The sequence below is a fragment of the Procambarus clarkii genome, chromosome 24, assembly GCF_040958095.1.
Source record: "Procambarus clarkii isolate CNS0578487 chromosome 24, FALCON_Pclarkii_2.0, whole genome shotgun sequence".
In the NCBI taxonomy this organism is placed as follows: Eukaryota; Metazoa; Arthropoda; class Malacostraca; order Decapoda; family Cambaridae; genus Procambarus; species Procambarus clarkii.
The window spans coordinates 12,303,614-12,326,886 of NC_091173.1; the positions used below are offsets into that span (position 1 = coordinate 12,303,614).

General features: G+C 40.6%; 2 long non-coding RNA genes and 1 other non-coding gene across 4 annotated transcripts; 2 read left to right on the top strand and 1 right to left on the bottom strand.

The window, feature by feature from the left end:
* Positions 1–922: 922 nt before the first annotated feature.
* LOC138368184 (uncharacterized) lies at positions 923–6,709 on the top strand. Of its 2 annotated transcripts, XR_011229516.1 has the most exons (4): positions 923–3,906; positions 5,093–5,146; positions 5,941–6,006; positions 6,568–6,709. It is a non-coding gene; the product is annotated as an uncharacterized lncRNA (long non-coding RNA). The 2 variants fall into 2 exon arrangements; XR_011229517.1 differs by lacking the exon at positions 5,093–5,146 and having other exon boundaries at positions 929–3,906.
* On the bottom strand, positions 6,537–18,933 carry LOC138368183 (uncharacterized). Its single transcript, XR_011229515.1, has 4 exons — positions 18,585–18,933; positions 15,585–15,747; positions 14,241–14,339; positions 6,537–6,635 (listed from the first exon to the last, which is right to left on the bottom strand). It is a non-coding gene; the product is annotated as an uncharacterized lncRNA (long non-coding RNA).
* Positions 18,934–19,875: 942 nt separating this feature from the next.
* Positions 19,876–19,982, top strand: LOC123761888 (U6 spliceosomal RNA). Its single transcript, XR_006773278.1, has one exon. It is a non-coding gene; the product is annotated as a U6 spliceosomal RNA (small nuclear RNA).
* The last annotated feature ends 3,291 nt before the right edge of the window (positions 19,983–23,273 follow it).

Genomic DNA, 23,273 nt, shown 5'->3' on the forward strand with positions numbered 1-23,273 from the left:
AAAAATACTCTGTAGCTCTAGAAATATGCTCAAACCGCATACCCCTACGAAAAAGAGAGAGATGCAAACTGGAACGGGAACATCGTTCCCTCTATAGACGAAGAAAACGAATCGCGGAACAACTTGAGAGTCACACCCTATCAAGAACGGCGAAGAAGGCTAGGTAGAGAAATATAAACAATTGAACTAAAGCTACAAGAATCGTACAAAATCCAAGAGAGACAGCAAAATGCCATCAGTGAAATAGAGAGAAATTCGAAATATATTTTCTATGCAAAATCAAGATAAAAAAACATCTCGTATCGGGCCCCTGCGAAAGAGAGATGGCACTTTCACAGATGACAACGAAATGAGCGAAATTCTGAGGAATCGGTAAGACTTTCCTGCGAGCCACTAAACATTAAAGCTTGATAACCCAAATGAATTTTTCATTGGGATGATGCTAACATCAAACCATATATCAGATGTCAACCTATCCCCACTGGATTTTGAAGAAGGCATAGACAGTACGCACTCTACCCCCAGGCCCTGATTCCTGGAACTTCATATTCATCAAGAACTGTATAAACACACTGTCGCAGACCCCTTACATTCTTTGGAGACAAAGCCTAGATACTGGCCTTGTCCCTGGCATATTAAAAATAGCAGAGCAATGAAAATGAGCACCGCTCCATAGAAGAGGAAATAAGGCCGAGGCAAAAAATTACAGACCGATAGAACTATCACACACATTAAAAATCTTTGAGAGTGCACTAAGAAATAAGATCACAAAACACACAATCACAGCATCTCCATAACCCTGGACAACATGGGTTCAGAACAGGGCGCTCTTGCCTATCACAGTTGCTGGACCACTATGACATGGCACTAGATGCTATGGAAGACAAGCAAAACGCTGATGTAATTTACACAGATTTCGCAAAAGCCTTCGACAAATGAGACCATAGTGTTATTGCACACAAAAGGCGTGCAAAAGGAATTACCGGAAAATAGGCCGATGGATCTACAATTTCCTGCCTAATAGAACCCAATGTGTAATAGTCAACAAAATAAAATATGGATACTTACCATGACCCTTGAGGATTTGTTCATCTGATGTGGTGGAGGCTGACTCCATACACAGTTTCAAATATAGATATGACAGAGCCCAGTAGGCTCAGGAATCAGTACGATTGGTTGTTTGACGGTTGAGAGGCGGGACCAAAGAGCCAGAACTCAACCCCCGCAAGCACAATTAGGTGAGTACAATACCCCCGTTGAAGAGCAGAGGTGCAACAGGTACTCTGAGAGAGAACTATCAACATCAGAGGCCCGAGACTGTTCAATACGCTTCCACTACACATAAGGGGCATAACTGGCAGACCCCTCACAGTGTTCAAGAGAGAACTTGACAAATACCTCCAAAGGATACCTGATCAACCAGGCTGTGACTCATACGCCAAGCTGCGAGCAGCCGCGTCCAACAGCCTGGTTGACCAGTCCAGCAACCAGGAGACCTGGTCGACGACCGGGCCGCGGGGACGTTGAGCCCCGAAAACACCTTAAGGTAACCTCAAGGTACCGAAAACACCTCAAGATAACCTCAAGGTACCGAAAACAATTTAAGGTAACCTCAAGGTAAGGTTGAGCTGACCACCGGTGGTGACGTCACCAAGGGGGCGGAGCTTCAAACCGCTGCTAGTGACTTAGCTCCTCCCCCTGGTGACCTTATTACACATCTCAAAGGCAAAGTTTCAATGTCCATGTTCAATGAAACATATAACAAACCAAAATAAACACTTACCTATGTTATTGTTGTTGATTTAGGGGCGACGATGATATACACGCCAAGCGTCGTACAAACCGGCGGACCGTTGAATAGCAATGCCAGACGGTAATATCAAATCCCAATGTGTAAAATCGCGAAACGGAAGGTGATCCGGCGGCGCCCAGGCGGAGCACAGGTGGCCACACGTCCGCTCGTCGTCAAGGTTGAACCAAGAGTCCCAATACTTGCCAACAGAAGCCACCCTGTGATTGGCTGTTCTGGTAAAAATAAAATAAAATAAAATGTTTATTTAGGTAAGGTACATACATACAATAAATTTTTACAAAGATTGGTTGACTTAAAGGTAGAGCTAGTACATAAAATGCCTAAAGCCACTATTACGCAAAGCGTTTCGGGCATGATAAACTTAAATGACAAGCAAATGGTGGATGTAAACACACAGTTTCTACCAATCAAATGCTAGCGCGGGAAAGGTGCTCTTCAGTACAATAACCAGCCTCGAGTCTCGCTGTTGTTGGCCTCTTGGTATATATGTTCCGAACCTTAATGGAATCGGTGAGTACAACTAGGTGAATACAGCTGAGGGGCGGGACCAAACAGCTGAAGCTCAATTCCCTACGCATAACTAGGCGAGTCCATAGGAATTACCGTTTGTCCTGGCGCCATCTATGTTTTGACAGCAGTACTACTAATGTTCCCACGTTATGTGATGATCGCTATACGGGTGTTACGGTCAGTTGCTCTTCTATATATGTTTATGGACAACGTAGGTGATTTGAGGCAATTTGCGGCCAGAGTGAAATAGTATCCACGCGGTGAGTGATGAAGGAGGATATATACTGCTGTGTACTCGACCAGCGGGTGAGAGGCAAGTTATATCGAACAATTATGGGGAATAGATGGGTTATTTTAAGCGTAGAATGTCAGGTAACCGGTAACTACACAGATGGGGTAGTGTTTTTTTAAGTCTTTATTTACTAAAGTGGAACATTACATTATGCCTTTAGCTGAACAAGTCTACTGGTGGGGGAAGTAGACAGGTTTTATGAAGGTATTTTACCTAAATATTTGTATTTGGTTAACTAGTTCAGCCGTTACCAGGGAGGGTGTTCCTTTAATCTAAAAATTCTAGCCGGACAAGTGATTAAATAAAGAAATTGAATAGAACGAAGTGGTTTGCCAGGGTGCTTAACATTTAGTTTAGTTCACTTAATATGCAGCCCATGCTTAAAGAATGCAAGTTTATCATATTGAATTTACCGTAGTTTTACTGCATTTAATATACAGTTTTTACCCTATTTAATTATGTCGGGTAAAGGCCGGTCGTGGAAAGTTCCTAATATAGCAAGTTTTAAAGGAAGTTTGAGTTAACTTTAACGCTTAAGTTAGTGACCAATTAGCTTAGTCTATTGTGAGGAAAGTTACTAGAATCTAACATTGCAAGTGCCATTTCTCTACTCTTTTTTGAGAAACATGACTAGATACATGAATCGCATAGTTTTATTACTAAATGTTCATGGATTAGGTTGCATAGTTGAGGAAATAGTGATAAGGTTTATGATTTTGTGTACCTTGACTTCAGCAGAGATTTTGATAGTGGCTCGGATCATTGGGAATGCTGACTGAAGTTGATTAGGTGATTGCTATACCAAAGGAAATTAGTATAAATGGGGTTAAGTTGGGAGAAGTGTTGTAAGTAGTGCCTAAAAGCTCTCCTTGGACCTCGGTTATTCGCAAGATTATGGTTTAGACTGCAATAGTTGCAGAATTGGCAAATAAAAAAAATACCGATGCCCTATATAGTTTTGAAATGGTTAAGACTACCAGATGCAGTTTAATGCTGACAAATGTAAGGTTTGGGGGCTAGGTAAAGATGAGATAGATGGTGTAGATTGTTAAGAGTAATAAATTTTTTGCAGTTGGTAAATTCTCAAGCTGGCACTGCTCTCCAGCCTGGGATGTTGATTGGTTAGTCTTCAACTGCCTCCCAACATGGTAGTGAGGTCCTGAGCTGACATGCAGTGAGGAACGTGGAAAGCTTCCTGAATTGGCACATGGTATGCCTCCCTTTCAAAAACAGCAGCTGGCACAAATGTTCCAGCTAACATCAGAATAGTGGATGAAGCCCACACTAAAATGTAAGTGGTACAGTAAATGGACACCCCCCCCCCTCCCTTTTGACACTGAACAGTTGGGAGGAAAGGGGGGGGGGGAGAAAGTGTGGCTTATAGTTCTATTGCTACAGAATCTTTTGCCATAAGCCAGTGGCAGTGCCTATTGGCACTTGCTATTCAGAATCTCCCCCTTACATAGTTAATTAAAAAAGAAATGCTGTAGACAAGCTTAACTTTTGAAGGGGGGCAACATTTTCGTTGCCATCAAAGCACATCAAAGATGCTCTGAGCTAACTTCCCCTAGTCATTAGTGAATGGTGGCCAGTAACTCTCTAGTAGGAACTTTCTGCATGGATTCTAATGGCAGTAAAGTGTGCACTTCTGCTGTATCTGCCAGTTTGCTAGAAATTGAAATTGGCATGCTTGCTCAGCAACTACTTGCCCTCTTGTACCATGTTACTCAACCATAACATAACCACCACACCACCCATTCTTCTAAAATAACATCCCATATGATAAAAACTTCTGCTTTTAATAAATATTTCTAACTTTAATATTAGTTGGCTTGCATGGTGTGTTAATCATTCCTTTGGCAGAACTGTAGCTAAATAGTTCCCACAAAACATTTAATCCATTAACAGTACTGTATCAGGTTCATAAAGAAATTTATAATAAAGACCAAGTGTGGTCATAAGTGCTGCAGATGGGGGAGATAGAACCTTACACCTGCAGAAGTGTGATGATAACTGGAGAGAATATGGCCTTGTATAGTTGCTAGTGTAAAAATATTACTAAATTTAAAACAATCGCATTGTCTTGGTAGTATAGTTGGGTTAATTATGAATTTTCAGACTAAAAAGCTTGGTATTAATTAAACAGAATAAATTTGTCCCCCTAGTAGTAAGCAGTGGTTGCAAAAGAATAAGAATTTGTATTGCTTTTACAGTATTCAAATGTTACACATGGTTGTTAAATTAAAGTTTGTTTGCAATGTTCCAGAAAAATGTTCATGACTAAAGTTGTTGGAAAATAAAATTTGTATAGGATGTTGACTTGAAATGACTATAGCTTTGTAATTAATAAAAATGGGAAAAAAAGATACTTAGTGTGCCATTTAAAACGGCAACTGTTAAACTGGTGGTACAGGTATGAACAAAATAACATCGCTATGCAAATAACTTTTTAGTAATATTTACTGTTCACATGACAGGTTGTGGAAGGTCCTGGCAACAAAGAGCTGCAGGAAAATACTTGCATATCTACAGTAAGTAGTGTTGTGTACATTGGAATTAGAGGGTAGAAGTTAATTGCTAAAAACCTATTAAATATTAGGGTATGGAAGTCTAGGCTAGTGGGTACCATATCTGTAAGTTTAGTCCTTTCAGGAATGTATTGAATAGAATGGTATGTTGAAATTGTGAAAATTGTAATGTGGGGCATTAGATCTTAAACAGCATAGTTGAGGGTGTTTTATTAATAATTTTAATGAAATATAAATCTTGTTTAGTTAACATTAAAGCTTATTTAACAAACATTTATTTAATCTATAAATGTATAACACTTAAGGGTAATCATGAGTCAAAGTTAATGGCAGGAAAAGTTTTGTTCTAAGTGATGGTATTTTTCCCTTGAAAGTAAAAAAAAATATTCAATGTTTACTTTAGCTTGGTTTTAAATTTATATAGTTTTCCAGAATGTGGTTTGGAAAGTCCCTTTGTCAGTTGGAAGTTAATTGCTTAAACAGAATCAGGCGAGTTGTAGTAAAGGTTAATCTGAATAGATTTGCATAAAAGTAAAAAAATAGTAATAACTTAAACAATATAGCATTGGCTAAAGATAAATGTAAATTGCCATTGAAGTGCAGTTGTGGATTGTTTCTCAAATGACATATATATTTATATTGCTAAATTAGATCTTTAATACTGCTACTAGAATATGTAGGAAAGGTAAATTCCTTAAAAAAAATTTTCCATCTGAATTTGTAAACTACTGAATGCTAATTTGAAAAGTAAAGCAAGATTGGCTTTAAATCTGAAATTAATTTGAATTATTTTTCAGGTGAAAGTGATTATGATGCATGGACTGGGGCTCCTTTACTCTGCAAAAGGAAATCTACAAAAGTGGGTGAGTTTGAATTTGATGTTTTAGCTATATCAATGACTTAATCTTAATTCTCTTATCTAGTCCATTTATAGGTGTGTAACCATGTCCTACTGTTACAACCCACAGGGAATGATGCAGTTTGTATTGATCCTACCCCATTTCATAAAAGGGGACCAGGCAGTCCTGCAGATTTCCCTGACTTGGCTTTTTCAGAGCTTTGCTCTACTACCCATCTAATAGATGGACTAGATTTGCATAGGTTTAGGGACCCTTAACAATGGTTACATTGTTAATTCTCACAGGGCTTGTTTGCTGAATGGGTGGATGCATCTAAAACCTTAGTGCCTGGCATGCATTGTACAGTGCTTTCAGTAAAGCATATGTACAATGTGTTGATGGCACTAAAGTGGTGGATGTAATGTTTCCATTCAGGGAACAAGCTCTGCACTAAAATCAGAGGAAGGGATAGGCCTTGCTGAACCAATCTTAAAAGATTGGCTGTTAGGATTTTTTTGGCTTATTATTAGGCATTGGTGATAATAAAAGTAGTGTCCCTGTTTAATGTTTATTTTTCTTTTACAGGTGATTGTCTCTGGAGTTGTCTTGGCCTTTTGGATCTTCTGTTGATCTAGGAGCATCTGTCCCACAACCTGAAACAGTAATAAATATTAGATGTATTAAATACTATATGTAAAACTTATTAAATAAAACAATTTTAATGAAACTACTTTATATACCTTATCCTGAAATTATGCTGGAAATTATTGTTTACTACTATTGATGCAATGTTTAAACTTCTGAAATTTTTTTAGTTTGAAAATAAATACTTGGTAAAATTTACACCTATTTGTAACTTGTTACATAGGTGCATGCAAAATGCATTGAAAAGATGTAAAAATGGCCTACCTATTCAATTTACATAACTGAGACTAATTTGCAATATTTGTTAAATATTAAAGTGGAAGAAACTTTAGTCAATATTTTAGTTTTCATATTTGAAAGTAAATTTAAAGCTATGCAACACCTAAGCTTTGTACAAATTATGATTAATTTAACTAAAGATCATTGTTAAATTTACAAAACATTAGAAAAGTGACACTGAAGCATCTATACAACATGGTTTTCAGTCTTTGGTAACTTAAATTTAATCAAAGCTCTTAAATGATTTGTCTGCCAAACTCTTCAGATATTCCGAAATATTTTACCTAGATTAAAACCAAAATTGTTTGAAAGGGCAAAACAGATTCCTGTCAATTAGTTTGACCTAACATCTGCAAGGTCCTGAAGGAATGGAATTTTTTTTTTTAAACTTTTTGCTAAAAACAAACCCTGCTGAATGAACCTACTCATTTTTTTAGAAATGGTAATTGCAACATTACCAAAGGCCATTGTTTTAATAGCCAAAGTACCAAATGAAAGACCAAGAAGCAACAAACAGGTACATGGTAGAAAGGACAAAAGAATGGTTACGAGGACCCTTTCATTTGTTAAAGAAATGACTGGGAAAAATGCTGTCATACCACAAGGGGTCTTAACCCTCGTCATATACATCACTGACCTTAATCTAAATATTACCGACAACATGTTATAAAGAATATAATATTGAGGCCTTAATGCAGATCTCTAACTCTACAAATAGTAACAAGACTGGCAATTTCTTAATATAAAACAGAAAAAAATCCAAGACCTTGCACGTGAGCCAGAACAATCCATATCACAACTACCACATTAAAATGAAACAACAATGAAGGTAAGGTAATTACCAAAAGAAGGCACCAAACCGGGAAGGCCATGTAGCACCATCAAAGTGCGAAATAATCAGAGGGCACTAAATATCACCAAGAATGCCAATACGAGAACAAAAACGCATAAGGCGAACGATATCAAAAGTATCCGATTCACCTAGAATTCTATCGAGAGGCGAGGGACGGTCGGAAAGCAAGACACACGCTCGTCCTGGAAGTCAGGACATTCAACAAGGATATGCACAACTGTAAGAGGGACAACGCAATTCGGACAATAAGGAGCAGGGCGGCGCTCCATTAAGTGACAGTGGGTTAAGCGGGTATGACCAACCCACAGCCGTGCCAAAGCAGTGTCCCACCACCGGTTACGGTGGTAGGAGGAAAGCCACGGGGACACACTAAGTTTGAGAGTACGCAGCTTGTTACCAACCACAGAGGACCAACAACTCTGCCAACGGGGAAGAATGAATAACAGGATAAAAGTCGGAATAAGGAATACCTTTACGGGAGATGGGACAAGAACGGATAGCTTCCTTAGCGGCAGCATCCGCACGCTCATTGAAACACCAATATGGCTGGGAACCCAGCAAAACTCTACTGATTTAAATTTACTAGAAATAAGAAACAGCCAATGTTGAATCTCAATGACCACCGGATGGACAGGATTAAAGGACCCTAGAGCCATGAGGGCACTACGAGAATCAATTACAACCACAAAGGAGGAATGAGAATGAGAAAACAAGAGACGAAGAGCATAGAGAATAGCATAAAGTTCTGCCGTAAAGACGCTAGCCTCCGAAGGGAGGCGACACATGTAAGTACGGTCAGGAAAAACAACAGAGTAGCCCACACCATCCGCAGACTTAGACCCATCAGGGAAGATGGAAATAGAGTGGGAGTGCAAAGAAAAGTGCTCAAGGAAGAAGCTTTTCAGAATTGTAGGAGGGGTAAAGGCTTTAGTAATACAAGTCAAGGACGTAGAAAACTTGGGAAGGGGGACTCTCCACGGAGGTAATGAAGGAACAATACGAGGAGAAACAATAGAAATATGAACAGAAAGAGAATCCTGTAAGCGAGATAACTGGACAGAAAGTGGGAGACAATGAAGAGGAACAGGAACCACAGGAGGAGGAAAAGTCAATGCACGACAGAGGCGAGAGGAAGGATGTTGGAAGGACCGCCCAAGATAGCGAAGACAGTAGCGATCACGGCAGTCCTGAAGAGAAAGCCAGTGTCAACATACAAACTAAGGGCGGGAGTCGAACGAAAGCCACCAGAGCCGAGACGCAACCCAGTATGGTGCAAAGCATCAAGATGGCGAAGAGTAGAAGGAGAAGCAGAAGAGTATGCAGGGCAACCATAATTGAGTTTAGACAGGACGAGAGAGGAGTGCAAATAGAGGAGCGTGCGCCTATCCGCTCCCCAAGAAGTATGGGACAAAACCTTAAGGAGGTTAAGGGCCTTAGAGCATTCAACTCGGAGGCAAGAGATATGGGCTGACCAAGACAAACGAGTGTCAAAGACTAACCCCAAAAGCTTCGCGGAATCCCTGTACACAATGAGATGACCATAAAGCAACAACAATGATGTAAAGGTCCTTTCAGTAAGAATCTATCATTCACTGAAAGTTGCTGCAGTTAAAAATAAAAGAAAATACAAGTCCCTAGAAATAAACAAGCAACCTTTTTGACTAAGGAAAAGAAGGTAGTTATTCTACTGTATAAATCTAAGTATTCACTTAGATAACTATATCCAAGCATAGAGGTTCCCCCCCCCCTTCCCTTTCAGAAAAACATCTACTTTCGAAAAAGTTTAACATTGGCCAACAAAAATGATTCCAGAACTAAATTGCCTAATACAGTACCAGGAACAACTGAGAGCCATGACAAACACTGCAACCCTCTCCTACCCCCAAGTCTTATGCTATTTATGATCCAAGGTAATTTGAGATACTATACTGTACTTCCTACAGACGAGTCTAGTGAGAGGGTGATCTCCTGGCGATTAAATTGAAGCACGATACAGGTGTCAACGAACATCAGTCAGCCCACTTGTCAGCACAGTGGATAACTAATGACATCATAATCTGCAGTGTTGTATGCCTCCCTGTGGCCATTTAAATCAATAAAACACAGGGTTGTGGCAATGTTTACAGCATAAGGCAAGGTATAGAGGAATCCTGGAATGCCATGTAATGTGTAGTCCTTGAATGTGCTTTAGGCAACCAAATTGAATAACAACATTTCTGGTGTTCGGCTATATAATCCGAGTTTCTCATTCGGTATAATGTTTTAAACCTAAATAGGAATTCACTTTAAAGGTCAATTTATTTGGAAAGTGCTAACCAGATTCCAAATTACTGAGCTCTGAAAGTACTACAAGGCAAGTTTAACCGAATGAGTGTTTGCCTATCCATACCCCCATGAGGAATGTGACAACACTGAATAAAGAAAGGGTCTTTGAGCATTCACCGTGCAGGTATTTGACATGACCAATATAGCCAAGTGTTAAAGATCATTCTAAGCAGTTCTGCACAATCCATATACTATCAATTAATATAATTGTACAATGGTGCTTGGTGGATGATATTTCCTATTAAAACTCATTGGACAACTGTTTGTATTAGACATTTTAAACCTACAAATGGTAGCCCTAGATATTGCACTACAGTATTAATTACAAGATGAACAATGTAAAATCAATACCACAACAGCAAAGGATGACGGCTTTTCAACAACCGACAAACACACAGGTCTAACACCAGCCATCCCGAGAGAGGACGTCCCAAGCATGTACACCCCACAACTTTACATCACCTTTGCTACCTCACGCGAGCACGCAACAGCATGAGGATGCCATACTCCCAAACCAACTCCATGCACTTTGAGGCTTTAACAACTCAACATTTAAAAAGTTGATTTAAAAAATCAAACACCTGAATTTTTCCCTAATTAAATTTACTAGGGAAATGCACACCAAGCCATGAAACTTACAATGAAGATGAACAAACTACACACAACTGTCACCAAACTTCCACATACCACCCCCCTCTCACTCCTGCCCTCCCTCCTTAGGTGCTCTGATTGGCTGAGCACCTGAGCCACCACCACTCACCTCTTGTTGTGAGAGCCTAAAGCATGTTTGGTTGCACTTTAAAAGTTTCCGAGTGTACTCGCCTAATTGTGAGTACCGCCTGCCCGGTTCACCATTTTGTTTTTCAATCTACCTCAATTTACCCCTTTACAGTCAAATATTATGCAAAATTCTGTTTAAGACTTGTCCCTTCTTAACTTAAATAACTGCTTTGGCCATCTGCAATCTTTCTAGGTGGGTAAAAATGACTCTTGAGGCCAGAAAGGACTTATCAGACGGCAATCATAACAATACGGTACACATACAAAATCACAACCTGATATACACCAAGCAGAAAATCCACTGGAGCTGTGAGGCGACGTAAACCCTTGCCCAAGGCACTGGCAGCTGCATACTCTACCACAGTATATTACTGACTTTGTAAAAGTCTTACAACCGGATTTCCCCATAAATCACAGCAAGTTTTGAGGCCCCTCCTTGAGTCAACGTCTTACGTAAGACCTACAAGCACTCAGGTGAAGGCTGAAGCAGTTCAACACCATATGCCCCAACTTCAAATACACAGTTGAGAGGCGGGACCAAAACGTGATTTTCTGTGTGTGCCTGAAGTTGGGGCATACGGTCTTGCTTCACCCTTCACTTTACCCTTCACCGGCGTACTTCAGGGGTTTTATTTAATACTTGGACTGGCTTCAGTAGGGCCTCCAGACTTTCTGTGGCTTCACAAGTGTCACGTGAATCCCCTGCATAGCAGTGGAACTGCCTTTTCCCTTCACCTTCAATGCCTCTGCACTGGAAGTATACATCTACACCAGCCCAGAAGAGTCATCAGTCCTGCCACCTCTCCATACCCCCCAGGGCCTGGCACGGCCTGGTACGACTCAGAGGCAAGCCGGGCGCCACTGCTAACTGGCAGTTTGTCCCCACAAACAAGCAGTTAGCCGCCTTCAACTGACAGTGGTACAGCGCAACACAAAGGCACCGCCAGCCACAACGAGCAGTTTGCTAGTTGACCAGATGTCCACCTCGTGTTGACACTGGATGAGTCATCACCGCCGGACTATATAAAGAGCGCTGCCTCCCTGGAGAGGCAATCTCTCCCTTAGTGCTCTAGGATCACCTTGGTGTCTCTAACCCGTCGTCCACTTCCAGCCAACATCATGTGACTGATGCCATGGTGGTATGGTAGCTGTCTTCAGAACACCAGTATATCTTCATACTTTTATTCATTGCTTATAGTTTATTTTTTGCATTTAAGGTCATACTAACTTGTTCACCTTTGCATTACATGATAGTCAAGTATTGTCATGTGTTATTTTTGTTCATTACTATTTCAGTAAATTGTTTAATTATTTGATAATTTTCATTTGTTTCCACCTGCAACTTACACACTGCAAGGCCAATAGCAGCATTTCTTTCATTTATGTGAGGGAGAGCCATACCATCTTGGTTCAGTATAGCTGTGATACCATAACCCGTCACACAAGATATCCAGTTGTAAGACTTTTACCATCAGTGGTGGTAGAGTATGCAACTGGCAATGCCTTTGTTACAGGTTCGCTTCATCTCACAGCCCCAGTGGATTTTCTCACACATTTGAATACATGAAACAACTTTATTTGATACATTCCAAACCAAAGTACTGTATAGTACAGTAATTATCAAACCATCAAATGTGTGGGATAATCATAAGTGTGCTAAATATCACTAACGTCGCCAATACAAGAACAAAAACACATACGGCGAACAATATCAAAGGTATTGAATTTACCAAGAATTTTATCGAGGGACAATTGACAGTGAGGGATGGTCGGGAAGCAAGACACGTAAGTCCTGGAAGTCAGGACATGTAGAGACAACGGTTTGGACAATAAGAAGCAGGGCAGCGCTCCATTACGTGCCCGTGAGTTAAACGTGTATGACCAATATACAACCACGCCAGAGCCGTTTCCCACCACTGGTTACGGTGGTAGGAGGAAGGCCACGGGAACACACTACTCTTAAGAGCACGCAATTTGTTACCAGTAACAGAAGACCAACAACCCTGACAACGGGCAAGAATGAGGAAATGAATAACTGGGTAAAAGTCATAATAAGGAATACCTTTACGGGAGATGGGACAGGTGCGGATAGCTTCCTTAGCGGCAGTGTCCGCACGCTCATTTAAGAACACACCAATATGGGTGGGAATCCAGCGAAATTCCACTGTCTTAAATCTACTGGAGATAAGAAACAGCCAATGTTGAATTTCAACTACCAAAGGATGGACTGGATTAAAGGATTCAAGAGCCATGAGGGCACTGCAAGTGTCAACTACAAACACAGAGGAGGATTGACAGCGAGAAAAGAGTTGATGAAGAGCATAGAGAATAGCATAAAGTTCTGCCATGAAGATGCTAGTCTCCGGAGGCAGGAGACACAAAGGTGCAGTCAGGAAAAACAACAGAGTAGCCTACACCGTCTGCAGACTTAAGACCCATTGGTGAAGACGGAAATAGAGTGGAAGTGTGAAGAAAAGTGTTCAAGGAAAAGGTGATTTAGAACTGTAGGAGGGGTAAAAGTTTTAGTCATGTGGGTCAAGGCTTACAGAATTTAGGAACAGGGACCCCTCCACAGGGGCAAAGACGGAATGACACGAGGGGAAATATTGGTAACACAAACTGAAAGAGCATTTTGTAGGAGAGACAACCGTACAGAAAGAGATAGGTGGTGAAGGGGAACAGGAACCACAGGATGGGTAAAGGTCAAGGCATGACATAAGCAAGAGTGAGGGTGCTGTAAGGACCGTGCAAGGTGGAGAAGACAGTAGCGATCATGGCGATCCTGTAGAAACAGGACGCCAGTTTCAACATACAGGCTTAGGGTAGGTGTCGAAGGAAAGGTACCAGAGCTGAGCCGTAACCCAGTATGATGCAGTGTGTCCAGATGGTGAAGGGTAGAAGGAGAAGCAGACGAGTAAACAGGGCCATAATCGAGTTTAGACAGAACAAGAGAGGAATGTAAAGAGAGGAGCAGTGTCGATTAGCTCCCCAAGAAGTATGGGACATGACCTAAAGTTAGTTAAGGGCCTTAGAGCATTCAACTCGGACGTAAAAAATATGGGGCGACAAAGACAAACGAGTGTCAAAGATTAGCCCTAAAAGCTTTAGCAGATTCTTTATACAAAACAGGATGACCCCTGTTACCTAACAGTAAATAGGTATCTGGGAGTTAGCTGTTACAGGCTGCTTCCTAGGGGGGTGCGTGTGTGGGAGAAAAAATAATTTAGTAGTTAACCACTGAACTGCTCTGTCTCCAAATAACACCCTGGTGCACAAGAAATAAATTCTTTCCAAAAATTTTTTTCTCTTCTTATATTGTTAAAATGCAGAGTCTGATCACGGGGAAACTAAACAAAAAATATTGTATGTGACTTACTTTAGCTGCGATGGAGCTGGGAAGTTGAGCAAATTATGGGCACTGAGCGTTGGAGCGATGGGGGTCTGTCGGCCCCGCCACCCCGTGCGACGGCAGTTGCTGCGAATAAAATGTTGCGCAATTATTTTGAAGTTTCTCATTCATTTCTTCTTTTTTTTTGCTGTAATATTATTTAAAAGTGTGTAATTTGTGGAATTTATATAATTCAAAGTATAGAACATCGCTATGCTCAAAATTATGGGCCTCATATATGCGACATATTCTACAATCAAACAGTGTTTTTGCTGTTATTACACTATATACACACATTGTATATACCCATCTACGTATGTATTCACCATAACAATCCACTATGTTGGTATGGTGAGCCCAAAAAACATGAGTGAGCTGCCACACCCTGCCAGTCCTCCCTCCCTCCTCCAACACATTACTCGCCAACATTCCTCCTCCCAAAATACTGTTATTGTGTTTATTACACTATTTACACACGTTATGTATAAGTATGTACATGTTTTATTCATGTACATACGTACATACTTGCCATCTCCTCACCTCTCTCTTGCCTACTTAATGCTCTTGCTTCCCTCATCTCATCACAATCGACTTTATAATGGTCCAGGACGGATCGAAATGTCGTCGTCTATTCAATTTCCAGTGTGTGGTTTGGTCAACAATGAAATCTTCATGCAAGATCTTATAAAGAAAACCCCTAGAACGAGTTTTGCAGATACGAAAGAGTTTAAGGTGAGTAGGGGATGGTTTGAGAAATTTTGAAAAAAGACGTGGTATTCATAGTGTTGTGAGGCATGGTGAGGGTGCCAGCTCAGACAAAGTAGGGGCTGAAAGATTTGTTCGTGATTTTAAAGATTTTGTAGATACTGTATTGATGGATATATTCCACAACAAGTGTTTAATTGTGAGGAGACATGGCTATTCTGGAAAAAATTGCCGAAGAGGACATACATTACCCAAGAGGAGACGTCACTGCCCGGACACAAGCTAACTTGGGCTAACTTGTGTCAGGATAGGCTAACTCTTGTGCTGTGTGGCGATTTGAAAATTAAACCCTTGCTTGTGTATCATTCCGAAAATCCAAGAGTTTTAAAAAATATATAACGTGCAGAAAAACTGTGATGTGGAGCGGTTTGCCCTGCCATCAAAAAATATCTGCAAGAGAAAAGTTTGACACTCAAGGTCCTGCTTCTCAACAATGCTCCTGCTCATCCTCCAGACTTGGAGGATGCATTGTTGGGGCCACTTTTTTTTTTTTTAGGGATATTCCTACATGAGCCCTGAGTTTCTGGCTAATGTACCAATGACATGAAGGAGGAGTTTTCAACCTACCTTGTGTTAGGTGTGCAGAGGTCAATGGTTGAACATAATGTCAGGAGCAAAGGGGGGCGTTTGCCTCTTCGAACACAATTGCGACCATCTTCATCTTTTCGAACTATCCTAAATGCTCTCTTCACCTGTCTGACCAAATTGGGTGTCCAGACCACCTTTGAATCTGAAATTGTAAAATTAATAGCAATTTCAGAATATTCAGTCCATTTATACTGTACTAACAAAATTATACATACAGTACTGTAATTGAAATTTTACAGAATGATAAAGGCAATTTCGAAACTTTGTTAAAATGCACATGGGGGAAATACATGAAAATAGGTTAATATTGTTTGTAAGGTTGATGGGAAATGTTTATTACTTTTATGATTTAAAAGATGTATAGCCCTAATACTCCATCCTGGGTGCATTCCACCAGGTAATGACCACAGCAAAAGTTTTCCACGAGGCTCTATTGTCACACAAACTTTTCACATTTTCAAATTTGATTCATCTTTCCCCCCCCCCCTCGTTCCAGGGGTTTTCTTTAAAAGGTCTTCATGCAAATGCCTTGGTTTCTCACAAATGATGGCCTCTGAAATGCTATCACCTGCTAACTCCTTGTTGTGTATCCAAATTAATAAAAACTTTTTAACATCCTCAAGTGTTTGTGTTCTTTGTTTTGGGATTGTTGATATGCCTTTTGCCACTTTAATGCTCATAATGTCCTTTTTCTTAGCAAGTACAGTGCATATTGTTGACATAGATTTGTTGTACTGCCTAGCTAGTTCAACAACCTGTGCACCATTTTGATGTTTATGAATGCTCTCTTGTTTTTCCTCTATGGTCATTCTCACATGTGTTTTCTTGGCTTGAACCTTACCACTGGCTTTCTTGGGACTCATGGCAAGATATATCATAACAAATTTTATGTTCAAATAGCCAAAAATCCCAAAACAAATGTAATGCTTTACAAAGAATTCAGGTGCGATACTTACTAGGCAGGAGACACTGGTAAACCGAGGCGCGATCACCATGCCACCACGCGCTAGAACAGCCCATACGTATATCAACAAACTCCTTTCCCGAGGCAAAGTTTGTAACCCGATTCAAATTTTTCGAAGAAATTAGGCTCGTAACCCGAAAAGTTCATAAATATTCATTCGTAAGCCGAGGTGTCACTATATATAACTAAAAAATTAAACTCAGGATTACTTTCAACCCCCACCCCTTTTGCTCTACTCCATTGCCACCTACCTTCACCCCCCTCTATGATGTACTCTTCCATAGACACCTACCTTTGCCCCCCTCCTCCCCTCTACTCCTCCATCATCACCTACCTTCACACCCCCTCCCTTCTCCTCCATCGTCACCTTCCTTTCACCCTCCTCTATGATGTACTCTTCCATAGACACCTACGTTCACTGCATATAATGCTCCCCTCTACTCCTCCATCGTCACCTACTTTCACCCCCCCCCCTCCGCTCTACTCCTCCAGGGTCGCAGACAATTTCACGAACGTGAGAACTACGAGTTCTCTAACCCCTCTCACACTCCTACTCTCTCACCAGTGAGGGGGAGGGAAGGAGGGAGGAAATGAAGGAAGAAAGGTGGGGGAGAGAGAATAGGCAGGGGGGAGGAGGGCCTAGATACATTTCTTCCATATAGATAGGTAGACTGAGGGAGAGCTGCTTGCCAAGAGCCCTATCAGACAGGCTTCCTATTCCTCAACCCTCCCTAATATGCCACATCCTGGTCAGGACAACTTGCTCGATTGTTATTCTTGGTGTGACTCGAGAACTGACCTCGAGGCGGGGCATGGGCATGGATTATCTCCCTGGGGCACGCACCTCCCTGCCCCAGCTCTCTCTCTCTCTCACATAATCTATCAAGGGTCTAACATGAGGTCATTGTGCCTACCAGAAGTGTATATGTCCAAGGCTGGCCACCTGTCTGGACCATTCAAATGTATAAACACGTAATTAGTCTATTAAAATTATATATAATGCTACAATTATAAATTAATTTGTTCATGGTCATTCGTTTATCAGTATTTTAATATGAGGTATATATACGCATGTATGTATACGTTGACGTACACATATATGATTATGTGTATGGAATGATTATGATTATGTGTAATCATATATGATTATATCTAATGGAATGCATTAGTAAGTGATGTGGTGGAGGCTGACTCCATACACAGGTTCAAGTGTAGATATGATAGAGCCCAATAGGCTCAGAAACCTGTACACCTGTTGATTGACGGTTGAGAGGTGGAACTAAAGAGCCAGAGCTCAACCCCAGCAAGCACAATTAGGCGAGTATATGAACGAATGCACATGTACACTTTCAAATGAATTAAGATACCTAGAGATACACAATGACTTAGTTTAAACACATTATGGTACTGATTTTGACATGCTGATGTCTGGAAGGGAGAGGGGGTGTGGGGGGTTATTGTCTGAGGTGGAGGACCAGAGGAGGGGGTCAGTGGAAGGATGGTGGCTGGAGGGATGCCATTGTTCTAATGGTTATGAAAACAATTATTGATGGCAGGAATTCAGTGGGTGTGTACTTCACCCGCACCATCACCATACTGTGCCCTGCTACAACCCCCCCCCCCACTCCACCCATGCTGTGCGGGGCGTATTACACATTATGGGATAACCGACTGTCTGTCCATTCCTGTCTGCTCGTTATGCTGCCCTTCCTTTTGAAAATTGTCTGCTTTATCGACTTCCTTCAAGACCACACGTTAGCCTCTTATCACACCCTCTTACCACTCTCAGGGAGCCGGCTCTTCTATAAAATAGTTACCACTCAGTCCCCAAGGTGAAAGAGTGTCCGGGCATATGACTTGTTACGTGTACTTATTTGTGATTCGTTTGGGCTGTCACGTGTGGTGATTAGTGTTGGGTAAGGCTAGGCCAGGTCAGGTCAGACTAGGCCAGGTCAGGTCTGGCTAGGCCAGGTCAGGCCAGGCAGGGTGAGAGAAGTAAAGCGGCAGGTACTTACGTTTCCGAGAAAGTAGCAGCGGTAGTATATTGTTGATTTAGATTCGACGACATCCTGAAGCTAGTAGGTGGCGGCCTCATTGCTCTCGAACTTCTTGTTGTTATAGGGGATACGAGGCACACCCAATATCCCCCTTACATTGATCACATCGCACACTAATATTTTTACTATTTCGGACACCAGATTTGTCTGTTTCGTATATGTATAATTGTTCAATATTAAAACCACAATAGAATGCTCTTAACAGTTACAATTTTCAACTTAACAGCCATATAGTTGGCAAGAACGCCGCCCGCCAGTGTAAATGTCTCAGACCCTGTTGGAATATAACCAGTCTGTCAATCGGGTCAACCCAAGTGTTGCGTTTCCATGCGTTTGCAAAAGGGTCGCCCATGTTGGAATCGGTGAACGCCCTAGTAATATTGTTGAAAACATCTTAATAACTTATTAAACCAAAGGTCTTTTTGTCAGAAGAACGGCAGAAACTGGATCTATATATGAAAACTCTTTCAGGACAAAATTTAAAGTAAAACTAAAGATATTTGTAGTTGTATAAAAGTTGCATTTTTCATCGGTCGTAAAGCCGGAAATCCGCAATATTCATCTCAGAACAATGCTTATTTCACGCAGAATCGTTAATAAACGTAAGATTTTTATACGTCTCAAGAAAGATAGAAACATAAATTTACTTTAATCTAGTTTTACATAATCTAGTTTTACTTTAAATTTTGTCCTGAAAGAGTTTTCATATATAGATCTAGTTTCTGCCGTTCTTCTGACATAAAAAGACCTTTGGTTTAATAAGTTATTAAGATGTTTTCAACAATATTACTAGGGCGTTCACCGATTCCAACATGGGCGACCCTTTTGGAAACGCATGGAAACGCAACACTTGGGTTGACCCGATTGACAGACTGGTTATAATCCAACAGGGTCTGAGACAGTAACGATTCTTCGCGGCGGGGATCGTATTCCAGGGACCTGCCCGAAACGCTACGCGTACTAGTGGCTGTACAAGAATGTAACAACTCTTGTATATATCTAAAAAAAAAAGTATACATAATGATATGTATATACTGTGCATATGCATATGCGCGCTATGTATATGAGAATGTATAGAGTTACAGGCTATTCATGCTCGTGTCACCTCTTGGGTGGCTTAATCTTTATCAATCAATCAATGTATTGAGAGTAAAGGGAGAGGGAAGGGAAGGTGAGAGAGGGAGAGGGAACGGCAGCATATGGACGGAGCCTCAACAATCACCTGGTGGTTCCCGGTCCCACCATCAGTGTACTCGCTTCGGCAGTACATATACTAAAATTGGAACGATACAGAGAAGATTAGCATGGCCCCTGCGCAAGGATGACACGCAAAATCGTGAAGCGTTCCACATTTTTGGCCGCAGACGCGCCATCATCAATATTCTCTCGACTAATGCCACGCTGGATCAAACAATTAGGCTCAATTTTAATATTTTATAGTAAGTGTGGCGCGCGGCGAGGGTCTCAACGTCTGCCCGGGGTGGCGGGTTCGAGCCTTCCGTCCGCCTCTAAACGCGGTAACATTGTTTCAGTAATAATTATATTTTTTTTCTTAGTAAATATCATTATGCGATCATTTAATTAACTTTGATCACGAAGAAAAAAGTAATAATGTGGTAAATATGTTTGTAAACAGTTTGATATAATTGTACACCGCCAACAGGTAATTAAGCCGCTGTTACCAAAGAAAACTGTTGGTTAGAAAGGTGGACTTGTGCAGGTTGGTAGCGAGGCTCACTCTGCACGCTATGCTCCTACAACCTCATCACCAGGATCAACTTGTTCATGCACAAAATGCACACTGAATTATAAAGCTTGGCTTAAGCATAAAAATCTTAACCAAAGCAGCTGTGGGCGACGTCAAGCCACTTATCTCATTATTAATTCAAATTGCTAATTATTTGCAGATAGGAGAAAAAGTTGCCGTATAAAGGCACTATTCTTCAATACTGGTTCTTGAGGAGTGCGACCTTGTAGAGGATTTGCAAGAGTAAGACGTACTTGTCTGCATCCTCAGTGATCTTGTTTACGAAACTCAAGGCTTCAGCTTTCAGGAACAAGAGGTGTGTGATGGCAGGGTTGTACTGTGGCAGGTGCCGTTTGAGGCTAATTTGCATGATATATTCCGGTATTCGAACCACTTTGTCTTGTTATTTGACTAATTTTCTGGTTTTAGAACCACTTACGTTATTTAACTAATGTTCCACAAATGTTAAAACTCAGTTACAATGCTATCCAGCATATATTAATTTGCTCCTGTCCTTCACGGACCGGGCTTGAAATATGTTTTAATAATAATAATAATAATAATAATAATAATAATAATAATAAAATGAACTGGAGCTCAGAAGTGAATCGAACCCGTGACCAAGAAAATCCCGGCCGCTGAAGCAATTAAATCACTTATTTTTTCATTTATATATCACGTTAGAGTGATTTATGTATATAATAATAATAATAATAATAATAATAATATTATTATAATAATAATAATAATAATAATAATAATAATAATAATAATAATAATAATGTTTATAACAAAATATTCATTGGTTGTAATAGACTGTAAACATACATACATGGTACCGATTGTATATGGGTACTTGACTGTAAACATTATATATATATATATATATATATATATATATATATATATATATATATATATATATATATTTATTTATTTATTTTGGTAGCAGTCTTTCTTTCTTGTAAAGAAAGGTGGCAATATCAAACATTGCCACCTTGTGGACCACTATAGATGGAAGCCTTAAGGTAAAATCAGGTAAATACGTCTCACATGCTGCTGCCAGCGATGCCATCCTTCTCCCTAGAACACACCTAAACCGGGTGAAGGCCACTGTTGCTGCTTAACGGTGACATTGATAACATTAAAATCCCAAATAATGCAATTGCTTAAACGAATCTTCGGTGTAAGTTACACTAGAACCGTTTCAATGACTTTTTACATTCGTTGTATCAGTTGTAGTTAGGTGTCAAGGGGAAAGGTGGGCTTTAAACACGCATGATATGAGGAATGTCTAGTTAGAATGATTACGTTAGGGAGTTCCAAAATAAATCCTTCTGGCATAGCCTATGGAAAGATGCAGGGTGCCCCAGACCAGACGACGCACGAGGATACACATACAATATCGTCAGGCTATTAAGAAGAGAAAGATAATATTGCGAGCTGAAAAGTTATTGAAAGCCCTTCCAGATAAGTTTTATGAATTTTGGGGTAAAATTAGAAAAAATACAACCCGTGGCCATAAGGATCACGAGCACTACTGAAGATGTCTCTAGGCGCCGTAATGTATGGAATGCTTACACAGATAAATATCCAACACCATAAAACAGTGTCATGCACAGGTCAGGTGAGTTTGAAACTGATCTTACTACATTTGTCTATGAGCTCTGCTCTATATCGTGCTTTATAATCGGATAGAGCAGTGCAGATGCACAGTGACTACAACACAGCAGCTTCAGGCTTATACAAGAATTCGACCAACTTATTTTGATGAAAGGTAATGATAGAAGAGAAGTGCACTAGCACCGCATTAGGCTTGGATACCCATGTGCATGGGAAATAGGCTTACAGGTATTTGAAACTTTCCATGGGAAGGCCAACTTTCGCTATTTTCTCAGGTCTTTAATAGTCTCCGTTGCTATTAATGGGAATAACCAAGTTTTCTTGGCTTTCATGTTAAGGATTTATTTTTATTTTTTAAGAGAAATTGTTATTTGATCATTAGTTTTTTGCTGCGAACATTTCCTTCCTTCTCCGTGCGCGATGACGTGAGCTTCAGGATGTATTGGCCTCAAGTTGCTGCGAGTTTCTACCACTAGAGACAAAGGTGGTGAGGGTGTGCATAAATCTATGGTGGAGAGTGGAAGGGTCCCGTGTTGATGGTATGGAGGAGCGAGTGAGAGCTCTCTCTGAGTTTAGGGAATGGGACGTTCCTCCTTAATTATAGGGAGGGGAGGGGGGGGGGGCGCGGAGTGAGAGTTATCTGTATGTTGAGAGTCCGGGTATTTTTTTATTAACATCTTTATTGACAAAATTAATTACAATTTTGCCTAATCTGAGGATTTTGATAGTCTTATTAAATTGAGGTTAATGCTAGTATTCACTGTCACGCAGGACAGAGGGTCATACATAAGACAATAGGCCTAAACTGTAGGCTGAAGCACATATATATCACGGTTACAATCAATGTTTTAATGTGTGGATATGTGGAAACAACTTTCTATTGTGCACTGCCACACAAGTGCAGGGATGGGTTTATAAGTGATACAGCTTAGAATATAAGTAGAAATTGTTCTTCATTCTTTAAAATGGACAAGCAAATTTTGGGTAAATTGTTAGGATGTCGTCCAGAACACCTGAGTCAATAAAATAGTTACACAGTTGGTGGTACAATAGGCCAGGAGGTCTAAAGTCCTTTACGGTTTCACATTCATCAATATAGTGTTCTAGTGAATGCATTAAAGGTTTATCACAGAGTTTACAATCTGAATATTCTGGTAGTGGCTCAGCCTCACTAACCTGCCAGATGTGTCTATAGCCAAGGCGAATTCGCGCGATTACTACATCACATTGCCTGGTCCGGTTACTGTGCTGACCATACAAATACCTATTATTACAGA